Here is a 23400-nt window from a genome sequence, read left to right as displayed (position 1 = left end):
AAAAAAAAAAAAAAAAAAAACTCTCAAAAAAAAGGAAAAAAAAAAGAAATAACTCTGATATTGTTGTCGTGGGCTTTGGGGTCATTCACTAGGACCTCCCTGTTTCAGGTCAAGGCGAAGGCATCTTCTGGCCCTCTTGTCTGGGAAGGCAGTTATTGGACATTGAGGAGGAACTATCTGCTTAGGGGCTTGGAAGGGAATAGAGGACATGAAATGGATGGATAAATATTTTTATAGACTCGGTTTTATATGTGCACGTTATTTCCCCTTCATTTGCCTGCTATGTGGCCACAGGGAGAGGTTTTCTGTCCTGCGAGAGAGGTTATTTTGAGGGCAACTGTAGGAAGCCTTCCTGAGAGACACTGGGTATAATCTGGTTGTTGGGAGTGGTGGTCCCGTGGCCTGAAGTGCCATTTCTTGTTTTCCTATTTCTTGTCTTGGGTATCTTCTACACTGACATCCCCAAATCCATTTTTATTTAATATTTATTTGTACTGTATGTTATTACTGTTTTCAAACATGTAACCTCTTAGTCTCACATCTCCCGACTGGCAAAATTCACAGTGCTGATATTCGTTCCTTATTCTTTTTGTTTGTTTTTAAATCAATGCCGTAGCATTTATAATGCAGTTATTTATTTATTATTTTTTTAGAGGTTTTTGCTATAGGGTGCATGTGCTGGCCAAAAAGACAGAGAGAGACAGAGAGTCAGAGGGACAGAAAGTGAGAAATCACCTCTCAAGGGGGATGGCCACGCCTCAATCCCTTCTCCTCCATTCTCCTCTCGGATGTTGGGGCATCCAGTGGTCCAGAGTGAGTTTAAGCCACTGGGTCCGGGATTCGAACCGCCATTGACTGCATGGGAGTTCAGTGACATAGCCATTACGCCAATTGATGGCCCCTATAATGCAGTTATATATTCAGAGTATATCTACTTAGAATGTTCTAAGAATACAATAGAAAAGGGAAATAAAAGAATCCCCTTCTTCTCTCTCTCTTTCTTTAAGGTTCTTGCTGTAGGGCAAGCCTGTTCTCCAGAGAGAGACACAGAGATGTGAGAGAGAAAGTGAGAAACTACCCTTGGTGGGGGGAGATGGCCACGCCACAATCCTTTCTTCTCCATTCTCCTCCCAGGATCTTGGGCATGCACACACGCCCGGCATGATTTTCATAGTCACCGAGTGCCAGAGCAGGAGTCTTAAAGCCTGTGCAGCCCACTTCTAGGCACGAGCCTTGCCAAAGAAGATGAGTGATGTCTTACCCAAGAGTTCTGGCTTCTAGTTTTTCTCTGCCACCCCGGGCTGCCGTCCATTTTCATTGACAACCCATTTCTGAAAAAGAGGATCAAAATTTAATGTATAGACTTTAGGCACTTGCTTTATATGTGCTTGGAGAACCAAGAAGATATAAAATGTCTAATTATAAAGGTATATTTTTATGGTCAGCTGTTACACAATGTACAATCTTTTTAAAAACAACATGAAAATATATTCAACTGCAATGTAGATTGTTTCATTCAATAGTTACTTTGGAGCTCACATTTTGCTTCTGCCAGCAGGAGTACTGTCTCTACTCAGCCAAATAAATGATTGAGACCTATTAGAAGTAAGGAGTAGGGCCAGCAGGGTGTGTGGTGTTGGGATCCCACATGGCAGACTGCGGTTCAAGTCCCAGCCCTTGCAGCTTGAGAATCACGCTGGGCATGTGTGTGTGTTTGTTAATGGCCATCCCCTCGGACAGTGATTTCTCACTTTCCCTCTCACTGTCTCTCTCCAGCGAGGGCATGTGTCCTATGGCAAAAATCTAAAATAAACAAGCAAATAAACAAATATTAAGGTGCTTTCATAAGATAAGGGGTCAAGCAGGAAAGAGCGATAGACTGACACTCTCTTGTCTCTTTTGTTTTCTTTTTGTAAGCCACTACCAAGCATACTTCGGATCAGTGCGTTTGTGGTACGATAAACGCCTAGCGCAGAGACCCATGCACTCCTCCGTATTGGAGTTCCTGGAATCTTCAGATGCTAGTTCTCATTTTGTATTTTGGTGATGCTTTAGACATTTCCTCTCACTTCTGCTCACTGCCTTGGCAATCCGTAGACATGACAGTCTTGATATTTGGGCTGTGTTTAATTTTTTTCCCCTCTTCCTTTTGCACACTGAGTGGGCCAGCATATGTTCTAAAACTGTTCTGCTGACTGTGAGTCACCACTTTTATACACTTAATGATGCCCATCTTTGTCTCAGTTGCATCGTTTTTAGGATCAGCACTTCCATTTTTCCATTTCCATATAAATAAATATGCCATAATATTTGAATAATTGCACCAATAAGTTGTGCTTAGCAAAGGGGAGCTGTTGACTGCCATGCTTCTCTCTGATGGAACAGGAGGATGTGGTCCTTCATCAGCGGAGGTGTGGAGGGCCAGTCAGCCTAGCAGAGGTGGTCTAAGGAGCTCTCCTTTTCATTTTCTTTTTTTGGAGAGGTTTTTGCTATAAGGCACTTATGCTCACTAGACAGAGACAGAGAGACAGAAAGTGAGAAATAACCTCCCTAGGGGATGGCCATGCCATAATCCCTTCTCCTCCATACTCCTCTTGGGATCTTGGGCACGTATGCACACGCACCCGGTGTGAATTTAAGCCTCCGGGTCCGGGACTGGAATCACGGTTGGGAGTTCAGCAACATAGCCATTACGCTAACCTCTGGTCCCTCCCCTTTTCATTTTCAAAGTGACAAATGCATCTTAGTTGGGTTTTAACATTGTGGAGTGCCCATAAATAGCTAGTGGTAGAAACTTTGCTAAGTTGAATCTTCTCGGGGGTCTCACTTTCCTCTTTGGTCAAGGTGACCAAATCGGTTTTATGATCTTCAAGGTCTTTTCATTGTGATAACATGATTCCACTTGGGCTTTTCAGATCCTTGTGTAGAAAACAAGTACTACATTCAATGTACAATAATTAGATCTTGTTTATTTTATTAATCTCTTTTTTTTTTCCCTATAGGGTATGTGTGCTCACCAGAGAGACAGAGAGACAGAGAGACAGAAAGTGAGAAATCACCCTCCCGTCCCTTCCTACCTCCCAAGGTGGATGGCCGCACTGTAATCCCTTCTCCTCCATTTTTCTCTCAGGATTTTGGGCACGTACACACATGTACCGGGTGTGAGTTTCAAACCTCCGGTTCCAGAACTTGAACCTCAGTCAGCCATGTGGGAGTCCAGCAATGTAACCATTGCACCACCTGCTGGTCAATCTCTTTTTTCTCCAGCTCAGTACAGATAAGCTTTGAATTTTCTGAATGTATTTTTAACCTTCCTCTTAACTCAAATAATGGAAGGCAAATTCCAACAGGAGTGTTTTTGTTTGTTTGTTTGTTTTTGTTTGTTTGTTTGTTTTGCTGTTGGGTGCATGCACTCACCAGAGAGAGACAGAGAAAGAGAAGAAAAATAAGAAACCACTTCCCTGGGGGATGGCCACACCACAATCCTTTCGTTGTTTTCCTCTTGGGATTTTGGGCATGCGTGCACATGTGCCCAGTTTGTTTTGCTGCCCCCCCAACGGGATTTATAGTTATGATAAAATATAAAAATAGAGAGTCTTCGGTAGGAACATATAAATGAAAAGGGAAAATAAGAGCCACGTAGAAGTAGTCTAAATATATAGACCACTAGGGGCCTGCAGATACAGGGAGCAGAGAGAGAATCAGCGACAGAGGCAGAGGGAAGGTGTGAGCTCTTATAGGAGCTGGCCTTGTTAAGGTCCTAGTTGAGATTTCCCCATGGGAGGCCTTTATCTCATGCTTACAGATCCTCATCCCTCTGTGCTTAAGAATATGGCATCAGTTTTTTTTTTTCTTTTTTCTTTTTTTTTGGGGGGGGGAGAGATTTTCACTGTAGGGTGCATGTGCTCGCCAGACAGACAGACAGAGAGAGACATAGAGACAGAAAGCGAGAAATCACCCCCCAGGGGGGATGGTCATGCTGCAATCCCTTCTTCTCCATTCTCCTCTCGGGATCTTGGGCACGCACGCACACGCGCCTGGCGTGAGTTTTAAGCCACCGGGTCCGGGACACGAACCGTGGTTGACTACGTGGGAGTCCAGCGACATAGCCATTACGCTAACTGCTGGTTCCCTACAGTATCAGTTTTAACCCTTAAAAATTTCAAAAATGAAATGTATCTCACCAGTCCCCCCCCCATTTTTTTTTTTTTTTTTTTTTTTGAGAGTTTTTTGTTGTGCATGTCCTCACCAGAAAGACAGGGAGAGACAGAGAGAGAAATCACCCCCCAGGGGAGATGGCCACACTGCAATCCCTTCTACTCCTTTCTCCTCTTGGGGATCTTGGGCATGCACGCACACGTGCCTGGCGTGAGTTTAAGCCACTGGGTCTAGGACTTGAACCATAGTCATCTACATGGAAGTCCAGTGACATGGCCATTACGCCATCTCCTCCCCAGTCCCTTTAAATGAATAAAAAGTAACATGTTGGCCAGCTGCAGTGGCATCATGGTAACACAGTGCTTTGTGATGGTGAAACCACGTGGGGCGGTCCCTGGCGTGTGTCACCCTCAGTAGCTGAGACCGGGGTGGATCATGGTATGTGAAGACCCTGTCGGGTGGTGCCTCTTTCTTTGTATGTGTGTTTGTGTATGTTTGTGTGTATTTATCTCCCTCTATCTCTTGTGGAAGAAATAAATAAGCTTAAAAATATTTTTATAGCAGGACCAGCAGTTAGCGTAATGGCTATGTCACTGGGCTCCCATGTAGTCGACCGCAGTTCGAGTCCCAGACCCGGTGGCTTAAACTCACGCCGGGTGCGTGTGCAAGCATGCCCAAGATCCCAAGAGGAGAATGGAGGAGAAGGGATTATGGTGTGGCCATCCCCTCTGGGGGGGTGATTTCTCGCTTTCTGTCTCTCTGTCTCTGTCTGGCAAGCGCACGCGCCCTATAGCAAAAACCTCCCCCCCAAAAAATATTTTTATAGCTCCGCCAGCAGGGGACATGTCAGTGTCCTTGTGCACACGGCTGGCTAGGAATGAGCATTGTTCTGCTCTTAGTTGCCCTTTGCCTTCTTGGCTGTACCATCCAGTCCTTCTTTTCAGATGTCGTGCTGGCTGTTTCTGGGTATCTGGTCACCGAAGCTACTACGTTTGATGTGGTACCTTCAAAGCCAGCAGTCTCCAGGTCCAGTTTATCTAAGTGTCAGGTCGTGATGCAGATAGGTCACGGTAGCAGCGTCCCGCAGACAGGCTGGCTGCTGTCATGGGCAAACCCTTCATTCCCTGGTGGGAATATTTGTTCACTACTGCCATTGCTGCACGGGAGCCAGGACATGGAGACAGAGGCCGTAAAAGACCTACAGCAGAAATCACAGGTCCCGAGAAGTGACAGGAATTTGTAACAGATCAAAATGACCTGAAGAAAGACCCCGAGGTAGACAACAAGTGTGCTTTTCATGTGCAGAAAGGCTGCGGTTCCTTCTCCTGATGTCACGGGCTACCCGTCCTCTTGAAAACTCAGTGCCTGGCTAATTTGCTGGACTAAAGGCTGAGTACAGGCAAGGAGTGAGTGCTATGGGAGGATGGGCGGTTTTAGAGCGTAGAGCAGTGGCTGCAGAGGCAGCACACCTCCTGGGGGCCTCTGTCTGTGTTGAAGGGCACACTGCCCCCATGATAAGCACTGCTCCAGCAGCCAGAGGCGGTCAGGTGGCACTGAGCAGGCTCGGCCTGGGTAACTGGAATTTATCCCCCTCCAAACTCAGTGGAGGAGTGTGGGCTTTGGAGTTAGAACTGGATCTCTGATTCTCAACAGTTCCATTAATTAATTAATTAATTAATATATATTTTGGAGAGGTTTTTGCTATAGGGCATGTGTGCTCGCCAGACAGACAGAGACAGAGAGACAGAAAGCGAGAAATCGCCCCCCACCCCCAGGAGGGATGGGCACGCCACAATCCCTTCTCCATTCTCCTCTCGGGATCTTGGGCACGCACGCACATGCACCTGGCGTGAATTTAAGCCACTGGGTCCGGGACTCAAACTGCGGTCAACTACGTGAGAGTCCACCGACATAACCATTACACTAACTGCTGGTCCCTCTCGACAGTTCCATTTAAAATCTATCTATCTATCTATCTATCTATCTATCTATCTATCTATCTATCTATCTATCTTTTTTATTGTGTAACCATATAAAGCCTCATTTTTCTTTTCTGTGAAATTGTATCTTGAATGTAATTAAATACAGTCACTTTATATTTTCATTTAAGGAATTAAGCATCAAATGATATCTCGAATGTAATTAAAAATAATACTGAATTGGGCCAGCCAGGCGGCATAGAGATTAAGGTGGTTGGATCTCACAGAGCTGACTGTGTGGTTCAGGTCCCAGACCCAGCAGCTTGAAAAACCCACCAGACATGCATGTGACCGAGGTCCTGAGAAGAGAATGGAGGAGAAGTGAGTGTGGCATGGTCACTCCCTGGGGGGGAGCCTTCTCACCTTCCCCCCTCTCCGTCTCTCTCCTGTGAGCACATGCTCTAGCATACTCTACAGCAAAGCTTTGCTTTTTTTTCTCAAGTTGAATTATGATGGCGACTAAATGAGATAGTGTATGTGAAGAACTGTTTAAGAAATAAAGCAATGATAAAGATAATGATAAAATAACGCTGGACCAGCTCCATGGCCTAGTAGTTTGGGAACCTGGATCTCACGTAACCAATCATGTGGTTTAAATCCCAGCCATGGTGGCTTGAAAAACATGCTGGATGCATGTGCATGTCGGCTCAAAATCCTGAAAAGAGTGAGAAAGGGAGGAGAAGGGATTGTCACATGACTGGTGGATACTTTCTCCTTTTCTCTCTCTCTGTCTCTTTGTCACTCTCTGGTGAGCCCATGTGCCCTCTGGCAAATTGAAATAAGTCAGTCAATAAATAAATAAATAAAATAAAGCAAGGCTATTATTTTCATTATTCATTTTTTTCTTCCATGAGACCTCTTACTGGAAGTGTTATTAAGAAGTAACTGATGGGACCAGCAGATGGCATAATAGTTATGTTGGTGAACTCCCACGTAGTTGACTATGGTTCGAGTCCTGGACCTGGTGACTTTAAACTCACTCCAGGTGCATATGTATGTGTGCCCATGATCCTGAGAGGAGAATGGAAGAGAAGGGGATTGTGGCATGGCCATCCCCCCTGGGGGAATGATTTGTTGCTCTCTGTCTCTCCAGCGAGCGAGTGCATGTGCTCTATAGCAAAATCTCTCTCTCCATAAAAAACAAAAAAGAAGGTAACTGATGGGGCTACTCGGTGGCATTAGTGCTTAAGGCACTGGACTTTCATGTGACCAACTACAGTTTGAGTCCTGGACCCAGTAGCTTGAAACTTAGACCTGGTGTGTGTGCAGGCATGCCCAAAATCCCAGGAGGAAAATGGCATGGCCATCCCCCTTGGGAGGTGATTTCTTCATCTCTCTCTCTCTGGTAAACACACGTGCCCTATAGCAACAATCTCTCTCTAAAGAAAATAAAGCGAGATAACTGGCTTTTAGAATGTTCTTCTTTGATCTGCTGTAGGGGTGAAAAATCTTAAAGGCGAGCTGTTTAATTTAAAGAAATATTATAAAGGGCCAGGACTACATCGGTTAGAGAGCAGGTAGATTATCAGTGTGTCTGACAGGAGGGTCACCTCATCCCCAGGAAGGTTAAAGTAAGAGCCTTTGTTTATTTGTTTTGGCTGTAGGTCACCAGAGGTGGTAGGGAGTGAGAAATTCCCCCAGGGTGGAATGCGTGATCAGTCCCTTCTCAACTCTGTTGTCCTGTCAGGATTTTGGGCACTCATGTTCACGTGCTTGGTGTGATTTCCAAGCCACCAGATCCGGGACTCGAACCACACAGTTGGCCATAGTAGATAGAGTGCTTTAACCTCCATGCCACCTGCTGGTCCCAACTATCATCTTGATTTCAGTGCAAGTTCACCTCTCAGGCTCCTTTAAGTAGCAGTTTACCCAAACATGCACGTGCAAGATCAGGCCTGCGCGCTTTTTGTTTTGAACAGGTAATAGAGATTGAGGGAGGGTGGTCATTTCAGATTAGTGTTTGCATTTTGTGTTCGAGGATAACAGACAATTAAATGCTGTAAAGTGGCACAGGAAGGCGGCTTGAACTTTAAGAATGTTCCCTTTCCTCTGCTCTGCTACTTTTCTCTGAGCTTTTCACATTTCTATTAATTATCTCCACAGCTCATACGAGGTTCTACAATAGAATCTGAATATCAAATAAATGTCAAAATCAGAAAATAGGCTGGTAATCGTTTACAGGCAGCTATGAAGAAAATGGACTGTTTTGGAAGGCCTTTATCATGTGAAGCACAGACCTTATTTTTCAAAAGCCTTGTAGCCAAAATAACTAGAAAAATCTCATTAAAAGACGCCTCAGAGGACATGGTGATGTCGAGGAGGAGGAAACGGACCAGTACTGCCTCGTGGACCTGGGGGCCCTGTGCACCTTGCTTTGACTCCCAGGGATTAACCGTCTTCTAGAAGTCTCTTTCCTCATTAGGCCCAAATTTCTTTTTTGGGGGAGAGGTTTTCGCTATAGGGCGTGTGCGCTCACCAGAAAGACAGAGAGAGACAGAGAGACAGAAAGCGAGAAATCACCCCCCAGGGCGGATGGCCACACTGCAATCCCTTCTCCTCCATTCTCCTCTTGGGATTTTGGGCACGCACGCACATGCGCCTGGCGTGAATTTTAAGCCACCAGGTCTGGGACGTGAACCACGGTCGACTACATGGGAGTCCAGCGACATAGTCATTACGCTAACTGCTGGTCCCAAGCCCAAATTTCTTATTTGTAAAATCAAGATATTAAACTAGTTGAGTAGCCAAATAGTGGCACAGAGGTAAAAGGTAATCCCATAGGGGAAGGTTCCCAGTTCAAGTCGGGAGACCTCCTTTAGTACACTTGGACACAGTTGCCCTGATCTGAGGTGGACTGAAAGCTGGGAGTATATTGTGGTGTTGAGACCCCCATTGTGGGTGCTGTCTGTCTGTCTGTCTCTCTCCTTCTCCCCTTCCTCTCTATTTTCTCTGGCTCATTGAAGAAAATAAAAGACTAAAACAACCAAGAAGGATATTAAACTAATTGATTTTTAATATCCTTTCCTGACTTTCAGTGCTATGGGTATACATATGAAGCCCTGCTCTGCACATTTTAATTTTTAAAAATATTTTATTGCAGAGGGCACAGAGATTGAGAGAGAAAGAGAAAGAGGAAGAAGACCTCCCCATGATCATGACACCCTTTTTTCTCCTCCATTTCTTGGCCCTGTCTGGACATTGGGCATGCAGGCTCTGTGTCTGGTGTGTTTTTCAAATCCCTTGGGCCAGGATTTAAACTACGGCCAGTCATGTGGGATTCTGTTTCCTTAACTACTAGGCTATGTGGCCGGCCCCCATCCTGCATATTTTAAGCAACCACTCTTTTTTTTTTTTTTTTTGAGAGGTTTTCGCTATAGGGCGTGTGCGCTCGCCAGACAGACAGAGAGAGACATAGAGACAGAAAGCGAGAAATCACCCCCCAGGGGGGATGGTCACGCCACAATCCCTTCTCCTCCATTCTCCTCTCGGGATCTTGGGCATGCACGCACACGCGCCCGGCGTGAGTTTTAAGCCACCGGGTCCGGGACACGAACCACGGTCAACTACATGGGAGTCCAGCAACATAGCCATTACGCTAACTGCTGGTTCCCAGTATCAGTGTCTTTTGATAAGGGCTAAAACATCCTTAGGGTCAAAGGGTTTGTTGAGCCCAATACTCAATAAATGAATGAATGGATGGATGGATGATGAATAAATGAAAGAACATATGAACCATTGAACTGGAAAATACCTTAGCTAGAAATAGGCTCACAGTGTGTGCTGGAAGGTCCTCAATAATCAAATACCTTCTTGCTAGTCAATTACCTCAGAAATGGAGCATTGTGAAAATGGCATAGACTCTGAAGTCATGCCAACCGAGATGTCTGGCTCTGTGTGACCTTGCACAAGTAATTTTGCTACTCTAAGTCTCAGTTTGGTCGACTACGTGGGAGTCCAGCGACATAGCCATTACGCTAACTGCTGGTTCCCTAAGCAACCACTCTTGAAAAAGACATGAATGTTGTGTTGTTCATGGAGGCCCATTGCAATGTGTGGATGAAATTCATTATCAGCTCCAACAATGCATGATTTTTTTCTGTGAGATTTTCTATGTGTACATATGTGTGCACGGGCGTGTATTCCTTTGCATCATTGGAGACAATAAAATGATTTTTACCCCAAGTGGCAGTTTGTAGCATTTAGGAAGAAAAGCTGCTGTGATTTCATCAGAGCTGGAGCCCCACTTTCCTGTCTTGTTTTCACCTCTTGAGACTCCCCTGAGCCTCTTTCGTAGAGCCCTAGGATTTGAAAACTAGACCCACAGGGTAAGACCCACACGCCCGCCCAAGTGTCCGAGTAAAGTCGCAATAGATGTGTTTGTACTAGTCTTTTTCTTGTGAACATTTTCTCTTGGTTAAATACCTATGATTGGAATTACTGGATCATATGGTATGTTTATGTTTAGTTTTATAAGTCATCGACAACTTGTATTTTGAAGTATCGTATCATTTTACATTGTCATTAACAAGTAACTGTACAATAATAGTTCCCATATTTCACCAAAGATTTACAGATGGCAAACGAGCACCCAAAAAGGTGTTCAACATCATTCATCTGTAGCGAAATGCAAATTTAAACCACCTTGAGATACTGCTACACCCCTAGCAGAATGGCTAAAATAAACAAGTTAACACTAAACCTGGGTGAAGATGCAGAAAAACTGGGTCACTCATCCATTGGAAACAGTTTGACAGTTTCTCATAAAACAAAACATAGAACTATCATACTCAGCAGTTGCATTCTTGGGTACTTATCTCAGAGAAAGAAAACATGTAAAAATTCGTATATGAATGTTGATAGCAATTTTTTTTCCTGCTACCTGGAAACAACCCTCCTGTCCTGATGGGGAATGGTTAAACAAACCGTGGGATGTCCATCCCATGAGTACTGCTCAGCAGTAAAGTCAAAGGCATTATCAGTATAGCTCCTACACCTGAATGGATCTTCAGTAAATTATGTTGAGTGAAAAAGAAATCTCATTTTTAAGTTTATTTATTCCTTCCGTGAGTGAGAGAGACAGGTACGCCTGACCGAGTCTTCATGCTGCGGTCCACCCCCAGCTTCAGTCAGACATGTGTACACTTGGCATGTTTAGGGCGATCTCTGGACAAGGGCTCAGAACATTCCCACATGGGTCAGCCTCTCCAAGCCTTGTGTTGCTGCTATGCCACTCTCCAGCCTCCTGAGCGAAAAAAAATCTAAGCCAAAGAGGTCCCAATCGACATGATTCATTGTGTGTAACGTTCTTGAGATGATGGAATTACGAAAGTGGGTTACAGATTTACTGGTTACCAGGAGTAACAGATGTGGTAGGGGAGAGAGGTGAATGAGCTGGAACGAGGCCACTGGAGGGATTCTCGTGGCGATGGACATGCTCTCATTCTGGGTAGATATCCGTATTGTTGATATTATGTCAATATGCTGGTTGTGGCATTATTGCACTTGAGTTCTGCCTCGTGTGATTATTATAGGAAGCATCCCTGGGGTCATTCTATAGTATTTATTCTGACATCACGAAAATCTGTAATTATATAAAGTTTTTTTTTTTAAAGATTTTTTTTTATTTTACTTTATTCATTATTATTATCATTATTATTTTCCAGTTTGATCAGAGAGAGACAGAGAGAGAGGAAATGAGAAAGCAAGCCACCAGGTCCGAGACTTGAACCGTAGTCGGCCATGTGGGAGTCCAGCGCCTTTAACCACCATGCCACTTGCCGACCCCAAAATTTTAAGTTTAATTAAGAAACACTTAAAAAAAACGAATTCCTCTGTGAAGCCAGTTGTCTTTTAGGCTTTTGTATATTTACCCATTTTGTCATCTGTGTACTCAATGTTTGGTTAAGTTTCTGGTTTCTGCCAACTATGCTGCTAGGTTCTGGAAATACAAAGAGTGAGATTAAGTCATATATAAATATTTGGGATTTAGAAGCATAGGAGTGGTAAGGTATTATCCAAAGAGGCTACATAACTAGAGAGAGTATCCAGGTTACCCTTGTGTCTCTGTATTGTGTTTATTCCACCTAACTGTTTCCATCGGCCTGTGTGTGAGCTGGAGTTTAGGGCCATCATTTATTCATGGGCATTCCAAGTCCCTACCTTTCTAGCTGGTGTATGTGAGGCACTTAAGGCAAATGCGCTGAATGATTGATTGAATGCATGAACACATGCTTTTAGTTTTTATGAGGGCAGTGAGCCATATGACCAAACAAACAAATTGCATAGGGAGATTAAAAAAAAAAAAAACTCTTTTCTTTTTTTAGATTGCAGAAGCGTGTCTTTTCACAGGACTATGACAGCTACTGCTTGGTGGACCTGAAATTTAGCAAACCCAAAAAAGCACTCTCCAAAACACGTTTCTGAAATCTCCCTTGTAGTTGCTTTTAGAAGATTTTCAGAAATACTTTGACAGGATATTGATGGCGATCAACAGATTTCTCAATCACCAACTGCATTTCTCCTCTTTCCTGATTACAGAAGCTCAGTACATAAAAGCTGGGTAGAAAAAAATTCAGATTGAGTGCTTGATCTTGAAAAACCACTGTCAGTTTCATTATGCAAGGGGACTTCAAAAAGTTTGTGGACAAGTGAAATTAAAGTGTGAGTTTATCTTTGTTCAAAAAAATTGGCACAGTATGTAGTTGTTCATAATACACATCTTCCATGAACTTTTGAAGACCCTTGTATAACTCTTCTAGTATTTTTTATAATATAAAACAGACATTCACATGTACAAGGTAAAGACCGTGTCATGGCATAGGTATAATTTTTTGCTTGTTTTGTCTATAGTGTGGCCATTGACAATGTCAAAAAAAAAAAAGTAGTAACTGGGACTAGCAGATGGCATAATCCTTCCCCAGGGCTGACTGTGATTCTAGTCCTGGGCCCAGTAGCGTAAAACTCATGCCGGGCATGTATGTGTGCATGTCCAAAATCTCAAGAGAAGAATGGAGGAGAAGGGATTGTGGTGTAGCCATCCCCTCTTGGGGGGTGATTTCTTGGTTTCTTTCTCTCTCTCTCTGGTGAATGCACATGTCCTATAGCAAAACAAACAAACAAACAAACAAAAAAACCAAAACCCTCTCTCTCTAAAAAAATTAATTGCTGTCTTTTCTCACAAGGTACCCCTCTTTTTTCCTCATACTACTCAGAGTTGGATGCTCAAGCTCTTTGCAAGTTAGGACTAATCACTGTCGTCCTGTCATATTCAATCACTTCGCAGCAGTGCAATTTTCTTCATCTCCATAAAAAGACAAGGACACCATATCTAATAGACTTTAGTCTCTGGCAATAAGAATTTGAAAGTAGTTTTGGCACCTCCCCCCTTGAAACAGTAGGTCGTCAACTGTCATGAGAGTCTTTGAAGATAACTGATTTCAGTAGGGAACATTAGAAAAATGAAGCACCCTTCCTGGAAGATTAGCATTGAGTTTTGAAATCTGAAATACCGAAGTGTGTCATGCCTACTCTACTCAACTGTCTGCTTTCTACTGTGTTAGTGCCGTGTGCTTGCTTGGGCTTTCTTTGGTGGAGAAAAATACAGGTGAGGTGGGTCACGGGAGAGCACTAGGTGACAGGGAAAGGAGAATGGTAGGCCAGAGACCACGTCCCAAGTTACCACCAGTTATAACTCTGGGCCTCGGTTTCCTTATCTGTTAAATGCCCTGGTGGTCTAGCTCATCTTTATATTCTTTCTAATTTTAATGATTTTTTTAAAGTTTATTTATATTTTCTGCAATGGTTGGGGGCTGGGGGAGAGAAAGAGAAAGAGAGCTAGGCAAGGAGCCCCAACAGGATCCTCAGGCCGCAACCCACTTCCAGTCCTATGGACTCAGGGCCACAGGCATGTGTGCTGTGTGAACACAGCATGTACAGGGAGACCTTGGGATGCGAACCTGGCACCTTTCCATGTGGTTTCAGCATCAGAGTCTTCCCTCTGTGCCACAGTGACTGGCCTTTAATTTTTAAGCTTCTTTTCCAATCTAGACACTTGCTTGACTGAACTCTGAGAGCTGTTTCTTCTAAGGTGTTGGAGGGGCTGTGAAAGAGGAGTCCAGGACAGGAGGGAGAACCAGGCTCTTGAGCTCCTCTTTGCAGCTTTGTCCTTTGTCTTCTTTTTCTTTCCTTCCTTCTTTTTTCTGTTTTCTTTTCTCTTTTCCTTTCCTTTCCTCCTTTCTTTCCTTTCCCCACCTTTCCTTCCTTTCTTCCTCCCTTCCTTTTTTTTTCCCCAGTATTTTTAAAACAAGCTCTGGCAAGCTTTATTAAAGAAAAACGTTGCATGATGTACTTTTCACCAGTCTGTTCGGGCATACCTCTAATGATATTGGCATCACCTGGATCAGTGATAGCCAGTGTGCATACTCTGTAGTATTTTCCACGTGCTGTGCCCAATTCAATATTATTTCCACTGTAGTGAGGGACACAGTTTTGGCCAACATGACATAGTACTCTATTTCAGATTTCCTCAAAGCTGGGCAGTTGTTGGCGAGGATGACCAACTTGGCTTTGCCTTGTCTGATCATCTTCAGAGTCTGCTTGTACCCCAGGACGTATACTTCCCACTTTTCATAACAAGTTGGAGCCGAGAGTTGATCGACTCCAGCGACTTCTTCCATCTTCTCTGCGGCCACCATCTTCCTGCCTTAGGTACGGGGCGGCACCCAACCAAAAGCAGCCGCCAAGATGGCGGGGAAGCAAGAAAGGCCCTCCCTTCATTCTTAGGAAGTTTTGTAACAAAGACCCCAGACTTGCATTCTCGTCTAAGTGATAACATTTTCCCCAATATCAATATGTTAACTGTTATAGTCTATTCAGTGAGAAGTTAGAGGACATCTAGACATAGCCAAATGTATTAGAGTTTATTGATTAAGCCAGTGACATACAGGGGGACTGAAGTCTCTCAAAACCCCACAGCCCTGAGTGAAAGGAGAAAGGAGCTTATATAGGCCCAAAATGCACAATCCTGTCAGGGATGACCTGGTGATTTATAAGGACAAAGAGCAGTGGGCTTGAAAGGATAGGGGGTAGGGCTTTACAATGTAAAAGCAAAAGCACATTACCGAAGCAAGAAATGCAAGTAAGCAGGTTCATCATCCTTAAGGTGATTAGGGGAAGTGGGGTTTTAAGGACAATAGGAATGTTAATTACTCTATTTACTCTGAAACAAAAGGGGAGCAGGCTAGGTTTTCAGTCATAGGAATTTAAGGGTTCATAATGGAGGCACTCGGCCAAGATGGAGTCCTGCCTGTTTCAAACATCTCTATTCCATCCAGAGATTAATTTTCTACTTATGTCATCCGTCTGGAGCTTAGCCAAAGACTGAGAATTAAAAGCCTCTAAGGATGCAACATGGCCATTTCCATCCTCCTACACTAAAACCAGGCTCTGTATTCCTTAGGTCTATGCCCAACCTTATCAAGACCCACTGAGCATTAAATTCTGATGAACTTCATTAGTTTATTTTTTTAAAGAATTATTTTATTTTTTATTTATTCATGGATTTATGTTTTAATTTTACCAGAGGGAGGAAGAGAGAGAAAGAGAGAGAGAGAGAGAGAGAGAGAGAGAGAGAAAGAAAAGCAAGTCACCAGGTCCAGGACTTGAACCATGGTCAGCTATGTGGGAGCTACTAGCCCAACTATTATAAAAGTGGTGTATCTGCTGGCCACCTGAAATCAGAGAAAAAAATCAGTCCTAAAAACCTGTGATTGAACAAACCAGCTGTAGATTTTCCCTAATGGATGACCGTCACATTGAGAAACATTTAAATTATGTTTATGGCCTCCATTTAATAGTATAGTAACATTTGAATGCCTTTCTGTACCAGTGGTTCTCAAACTTTAGCACCAGAATCACCCTCTGAAGACTTGTCAGGGTACGGACTGCTGGGCTCTGTCCAGACATCCCATTTCTTGGGTCTGAACTGGAAGCCAAAAGTCTGTTATTTCTAGCACCTTCTTTGGTGATACTGATGTTGTTGATGGTTTGGGAGCTTACTTACTGTCAGTGCCATTGTTCTATACAACATCTTTATTTATTTATTTTATGTTATGTTATTTATTTATTTAGAGAGGTTTTTGCTACAGGGAGTGTGCGCGCACCAGAAAGAGAGACAGATAGAGAGACAGAAAGCAAGAAATCACCCTCCAGGGGGCATGGCCACACCGCAATCCCTTCTCCTCCATTCTCCTCTCGGGATCTTGGGCACGCACGCACACGCACCCAGCGTGAGTTTAAGCCACTGGATCTGGGACTCGAACCATGGTTGACTACATGGGGGTCCAGTGACATAGCCATTACACTAACTGCTAGTCCCACAAAATTATTTTAAGTATTTATGAGTTTAGATTTTCTGGGATGAATAATCCATTTGCAAAGCTCAGTTATTACTACATAATTATTTTTAAAGTATTTTAATTTGTATCATACTCCCTGTGACCCCCTTCTTTGGTGGGAATTAAGCTATAATCATAGGATTTTTTTTTTTTTTTGCTTTGAAATAACTCAGTGCTGTTCCCGCCCATGAGAGTCTACTCAGTTTCTTCACTGTAGAGAGACCTCACATATTTGTGACTTTTCTGGTTCTGAATTCATCTGTTTCTACTTTTCTTCTTTCTTAATTTCATTTTATTGTCTTTCTCCTCTTTGAATCCAAAGTTTGATTTTACCTTTATCAGACTATTAGGATGTTTTATACTATTTCTTCTCCTCTGACCAGAGGTCATAAAATTCATACACACACTACAGAATTTGAAAGGTTAGAAGTTTATATGACACAAAACAAATGTCCTCTTCTGTCTCTTTGCTACTCAGTTTCCTTCCTCCGGTACATCTACAACTAGCAGTGTTTTTGTATATACTCAGTCCCCAATGTTTTTTTTTTTTTTTTGGAGAGGTTTTTGCTATAGGGCGCATGCGCTCGCCAGACAGACAGAGAGAGAGACAGAGAGACAGAAAGCGAGAAATCACCCCCCAGGGCGGATGGCCATGCCGCAATCCCTTCTCCTCCATTCTCCTCTCGGGATCTTGGGCACGCACGCACACACGCCTGGTGTGAGTTTTAAGCCACTGGGTCCGGGACACGAACCACAGTCAACTACATGGGAGTCCAGCGACATAGCCATCACGCTAACTGCTGGTCCCTCAGTCCTCACTTTTTATGGATTCTGTATTTGTGAATTTGCCTACCCACAACATCGAAGTCAGTACTCGAGGCACCTTGCAATCATTTACAGACATGTGCAGAACGGAGGAAAAGGTGGCGTGCCAGACGTGAGTGTCCCCAGCTGAGGCTGCAGAAAGGTGGTGTTTTGCCTTCTTGTTTCGCCTCTCCTACTGTAAACTGGCATCTTGTTTGTATCTATTTAGTCTTACCTGTCTTGCATTTTCACTGCGTTTTCTTGGTAATTCTGTTATAAGCAAGGTGGACTGATACTTACCATGAGAGGGGGAACCAGCAATAAAAGGAGCTAGGTAAAAACTTGGATGACCTGGATTTGAATCCTGATAATTCCGTTGAAAGACTTTCAGTCAGGAGGCATGATTTTTGGACAGGTAGTTTATGTCTTTTGTACTATTGTGAAGATTACATGAAAGATATAATAATTTTTAAGAAATAAGAAAAAGAAATAAAACTCTTCGTAAAAGTCTTCTTAGAGATGCGATCAGCAGATGGTGTAATGGTCACGTCTCTGGACTCCCAAGGAGTCAACCGCGGTTCGAGTCTGGACTCAGTGGCTTTAAACTCACACCGGTTGCCTGTGCGTGTGTGCCCAAAATCCTGAGAGGAGAATGGAGGAGAAGGGAACTGCAGTGACCATCCCCCCGGGGATGATTTCTTGCTTTCTGTGTCTCTGTCTCTCTGGCATGTGCACACAGCCTATAGCAAAAATCTCTCCAAAAAATGTCTTCATAGAGAAGGTAATGTTATTTTACCATTTGTAGATGGAGAGTCCACTTAATAATGGTGGGCCTAAAGCGGAGGAGGTAATTTACTCTATGGTCTATTAGAGTCAGGACTCCAGGGTTTCATATGTGTGTAGTGACTTTATTTGGAGAATCTTAGATAAATCAGTTGATTTAGAATATTGGGAGAAAAGAATTTTTAACCTAGAGGTTATTTCTTCTGTAAAACAATAATGTTTCTAATTGCTTAAAATAGTTTTTAATATGCGATTTAGTGAGTTGGTTTAAAACAAGTTTTAATTTTGCTTGCCAGAGTCATTCTGCTTGCTCAATTATTTCTGGATGAGAGTCTTATTTTTTTTCATTAGTTGAGCAATTTTTTATTTTAAAGCTACTTATATATAAATATAGCATGCTAAGATAATTATAAAGTTTTTTAAAATGCTGAATTTTATAATAATGAAACTGTCATTCCTCAAATATGGAATAGAGCTATAGTTCAGTTAATACCTTTCTTTAAAAAAAAATCAGTGATAAGTTGATCTATGTTGAGATTATCTAGCAGTTTTAATGTTTCACTCACTTTGATGAGAAGCCAAGGAGTATAAAGGATGATTTTGTTATTCTGCGTGTGTGTGTGCTCACATGTTTATTGTACTTTATTACATTAATCGATAAGAATTTTTATTTCCTCTGGCATATTTAGAAAAGCATTCATACTTACGAATATTAATAACACAAACTTAACTTTTTTTTTTTAAAAAAAGAATTGCTTTATTTAATTTTATTCATTCATTCATTTACTTTTCATTTGACCAGAGAGAGAAACAGAGAGAGCAAGAGAGGGAAAGTGAGAAAGCAAGCCACCAGGTCTAGGACTCGAACCATGGCCAGCCATGTGGGAGTGTCTAGCACCTTAACCACCATGCCACCTGCTGGTCCCCTACAAACTTAATTTTTAACTGATGATGCTTTTTTTAAAAAAAGGAATTATTTTATTTAACTTTGTTTATTATTATTGTTATTTTCCAGTTTGGTCACACAGACAGAGAGAGAGAGAGAGAGGGAAATGAGAAAGCAGGCCACCAATTCAGGACTTCCGGTCAACCATGTGGGCCTCCATTGCCTTTAACCACCACGCCACCTGGCCCAACTGATGATAGTTTTTAAAGTGAAAAATAGCAAAAGAATGGTTGAGAATCACTGTAATTCCAAATACAGTGATACCTTTAGACACTTCCTTACAAATTCTCAAATTAATTTTGTAGGGTCTTGTGTCTTCCCTCATGAATTCATTTAATTATAGATTTTAACCTTCTGACCTATAACAGCCAAACTAATTTCTCTTGGAACTGAGTTGTGCAATTTATGTTAAAAAAAATCTTTCAAAACTTGTGTTTTTCCATTTGTTTTTGTGTCCATCACAAGATAATTTTCTCATGGGTCTTCCTCTATCTATCCTTGAATAGTTAAGAAGTTTTCAGGGTGGCAGAACCTCTTCAAATCCTCATTCAGGATTTCTTAGCAAAGAATGGTATTGACAGTCATTTCTCTATTGAATTATAGCGATGAAAAGACATGTCTTCTGAATGGGAAGTGGGCATTCTCCTCCATTCTCCTCTCGGGATCTTGGGCACGCACGCACACGCGCCCGGCATGAGTTCTAAGCCACTGGGTCCGGGACGCGAACCGCGGTCTACTACGTGGGAGTCCAGCGACATAGTCATTACGCTAACTGCTGGTTCCCGAAAAGACATGTCTTCTGAATGGGAAGTGGGCATTGTATCTTCAGATAATAATTGTGTATGTAATTGCTTCTCCTGCTACTTAGACTCAGTTTTTAAGAAAGATGTTATCTGCTCAAAAGAGAACAACTACAAAAGAAGAGTGAAGTGTCAAGAGATTTTTCAGGCTCTCTGATCCATGTGCCCTGGCACTGTCTCTCATAGGGCTTGCCCTCTTTGTGCAGCTGCCAAGTTCTTTCATAATTGTCTTGACAAATGGTGTACTCATTAATATTGTAATGGGCCTTTGCCAACCCATGGAAGCCATGTGCCCCAGGCATCAGTGTTCAGTGCCAATTTCTTGCTGATTATAAACCATGCCTTAAATACAAGGTTGAGATCAATGATAGGTAAACAAATTGTCATTTGAGCTAAAAAAAAAAAGAAAATGGCTTGTATTTACTCATGCAAGTCAAAAGCTTTTGTGAATGGTCAGGAGCTGCTGGTGTTTCTGAGCTGTAGGCTGACTTGCGTGCTGGAGCTGCCACCACGGCTCTTCTTTTGTCATTTATTTGCTGTAGGTTCAGTCAGAAAAAACACATCACTGTAAATCCTTACAGAACAGAATTTATTGACTTTCTGCTCTTCAAGGCTGTTAAAGAGTCCAAGGTAGAAGCAAGGTCATTGTTTATCAGAGCCTGCAATGATTTGCAGGAATTAGGTACATCAGATTTCTGTGAAAAATAATCATTACGTCCAAATGGACTTAAGGAACAGGTATGTGATGCTCTCAGTCTAACTGTGTGCTCAAATGTCCTCTCGGGTGTTTTGCATTTTTTTTTAAATTTATTTTTGTTTTTATTATTTTTTTTTTGAGAGTTTTTTTTGCTATAGGGCGTGTGCGCTCGCCAGAGAGACATAGAGACAGAAAGCGAGAAATCACCCCCCAGAGGGGATGGCCACACCGCAATCCCTTCTCCTTTCTCCTCTCGGGATCTTGGGCACGCATGCACACGTGCCCGGCGTGGGTTTAAGCTACCGGGTCTGGGACTCGAACCGCGGTCGACTATGTGGGAGTCCAGCGACATAGTCATTACGCTAACTGCTGGTCCCATCAGGCATTTTGCATTTTTGCTAGTTGGCGATTTGAAAACACACTGTCCACTATATTCTATATCGGTTGAATGATCCTACTGTGCATCTTGCTTTATCTTTTTTTCTTTTTCTTTATTCATAATAGAGCAAATGCATACACAGGAGTCAGAGAGAGGGAAAGAGAGAGAGATAGAGAGAAAGTGGGATAAGCTCCTTCCATGGGGTCTGGCCTTACCACATCTTTCCTTTAATGCTTCAGTCCTTTGGGTCCTGGACACTTGCATATGTTTCTGGCACGTTTCAGGCAAGGTCACTATGTGGCATCTAGCTTCTTTTGAGCAGCACGTTACTGCTGAACTATGGACCTGACCCTTTTTTATTTTCTTGAACTCACTGGATATAACCGTCTGAGCACTTTGCTCTGAGAACCATGCATTTATTCACTCATGGAAGAAGCCCTTGCTCGGATCAGGTAGTTCATATTCTTGATTTTCTTACAGAAACAATAAAATGAATGTGTCCTGGCCTCAAGAGTTATTTTGTGGTGGGAGAGATAATACATGTTCACCAATAATTACGACCCCGATCATTTGCTATAAAAACTGAAAGTTTCTGTTTTAAACGTCTAGGTTATTTATATTGATTTCAACTAAGCCAGCAGGAGATGCTTCCTTGGTGCCCACTTAGTTCTAGAATTCGAAGACCTCGCACATTCTGTTCTTACACATCTAGGCGGTCCTCTGGGTGATCTTACTCTTGTGTGTTCCACACACCCTTTTTCTGGAACAACTAACTTCCAAGTTATTCTCCAGGGTAACTATGTAAAATAGATCAAGCGTGGCCTTGTTCTTGATGATTGACTTCATTTGCATGCGGCCTTATTCTCTACAGCCTCTCTCTCCCCAAGAAGGTCTGGCCGAGGTAGCCAGGACCAGGAGCCGGCCTTGTGCAGTTTAATCTTTGTGACTTTTGTCTTGTTTGTCCAAATTTCAACGGTGCTCTTGTCTTTTCCAGCTTCTTTGGTGTAGGTAATGTAAGCTTTATGTCCTGGTCTTGATTTTGGGCATCAATTGCTGTAAATTCGGAGCTCTTCCTAGTAACATTAAATGCCGGATTTATTTCTCCATTGTATTAAATGTAAATTAACGTGATTTTTAAACGTAATGATTGGTGTCACCTGTCAGACACGAATAGTGTCGGATATTCATGTCTGACAGGTGACATTGAAACTACTTCAGGCGAAAACACTTTGAGCCCAATTACTATTTTGTTACATACTTAAAATTCTACTACAACTGCTTACATACCTCTGTTTGTTTATCAGAATTAAAGAAAATGTTCTGTATGGAAGGACCCCACTTCCTGGGGTCATTCTCCAAGTAGGTCATTGAGAAGCGAAACATGGTGTATACTGTGGAAAGAGTCCGAGAGGGAGCAGGGAAGGTAGTTTGGGATTGGACTATAAAGAAATCTAGACTTAAACCTGAGTTCTCTTCTAGCAGAGAAATGACATGGTCATATGTGTGTTTCAGAAGGGCCTTGTTGTGAGCCCCAGTGTGCACGGAGGTGAAAGCAGAAAAGCCAAAGGAGGGGGTCAGGTTTGGGGCCAGTGGAACTGAAATAGTGCAATGAGGACTGAGAGCTACCTGGGCCTAGAATCTCTTATTTGCAATTTCCAAGTCTTAAAAAGTGCTGAAAATGGAGTTTTTTTCCCATATATCTGCCTAGACTTACTTGACTGCAAAATTGGAATTGAGCTGATTGGCCTTGTGGATTGTGTCATGGCTGGTACTTACCATACTAATTTCTGCCTTTTCCTGCTACTTTGTTGTTTTTAGGGGGTGACTTTGAACTTAATTGCTTTATAAAAATGTAAAGAGTTAGAAGCAGCCTGTGGGGAAAAGTGGAAAGGACTGTAAGGATCTGTTATCATTAACGTAGAAATCCGAGTCATTATAATCCTGATTGTGGTGTATCTTGACCGTGGAAACTCCACTCGGGACAACCTAAACACTCAGAAAGATAAGTCGTGGAATGTTCACAGCAGTAGTGGTGCCCGAGAACTAATGAAAAATAGAAAAACATGACATAGCCCCCCCCAAAAAAGCAAAGAGTTCAGCTGTGGATTAATAGATGGGATTGAACAATGAAGAACTGAACGTGTACCACCGACAGCGTTCTTGGTTATGAAATGACTTAGAATATGTACGATACAACTGAATGTCAAAGACGAGTGTGACTACTCAGAGACTGCCTGCAGAAATTTTATTTATTTTATTTTTCGGAGAGGTTTTTGCTATAGGGTGCATGCGCTCGCCTGATAGAGAGACAGAGAGACAGAAAGCGAGAAATCACCCCCCTTCCAGGGGGGATGGCCATGCCACAATCCCTTCTCCTCCATTGTCCTCTCGGGATCTTGGGCACGCACACACATGTGCCCGGTGTGAGTTTTAAGCCACCGGATCCAGGACTCAAACTGC

The 23400-nt window shown here is 42.8% G+C and overlaps 1 protein-coding gene and 1 pseudogene across 1 annotated transcript in view; one reads left to right on the top strand and one right to left on the bottom strand.

Annotated features, from left to right (window-relative positions):
• Nucleotides 1-23400, top strand: part of FARS2 (phenylalanyl-tRNA synthetase 2, mitochondrial) — a 625214-nt gene that overhangs the window by 120188 nt on the left and 481626 nt on the right. The gene's annotated exons all lie outside the window — the stretch shown is intronic.
• On the bottom strand, nucleotides 1278-14970 carry LOC102473193 (60S ribosomal protein L30-like; annotated as a pseudogene).

Source organism: Tupaia chinensis, unplaced genomic scaffold (assembly GCF_000334495.1).
Source record: "Tupaia chinensis unplaced genomic scaffold, TupChi_1.0 Scaffold000048_1, whole genome shotgun sequence".
NCBI classification, from domain to species: Eukaryota; Metazoa; Chordata; class Mammalia; order Scandentia; family Tupaiidae; genus Tupaia; species Tupaia belangeri.
The sequence above is the reverse complement of the archived record's forward strand: the minus strand, read 5'-3'. Positions and strand labels throughout refer to the sequence as shown.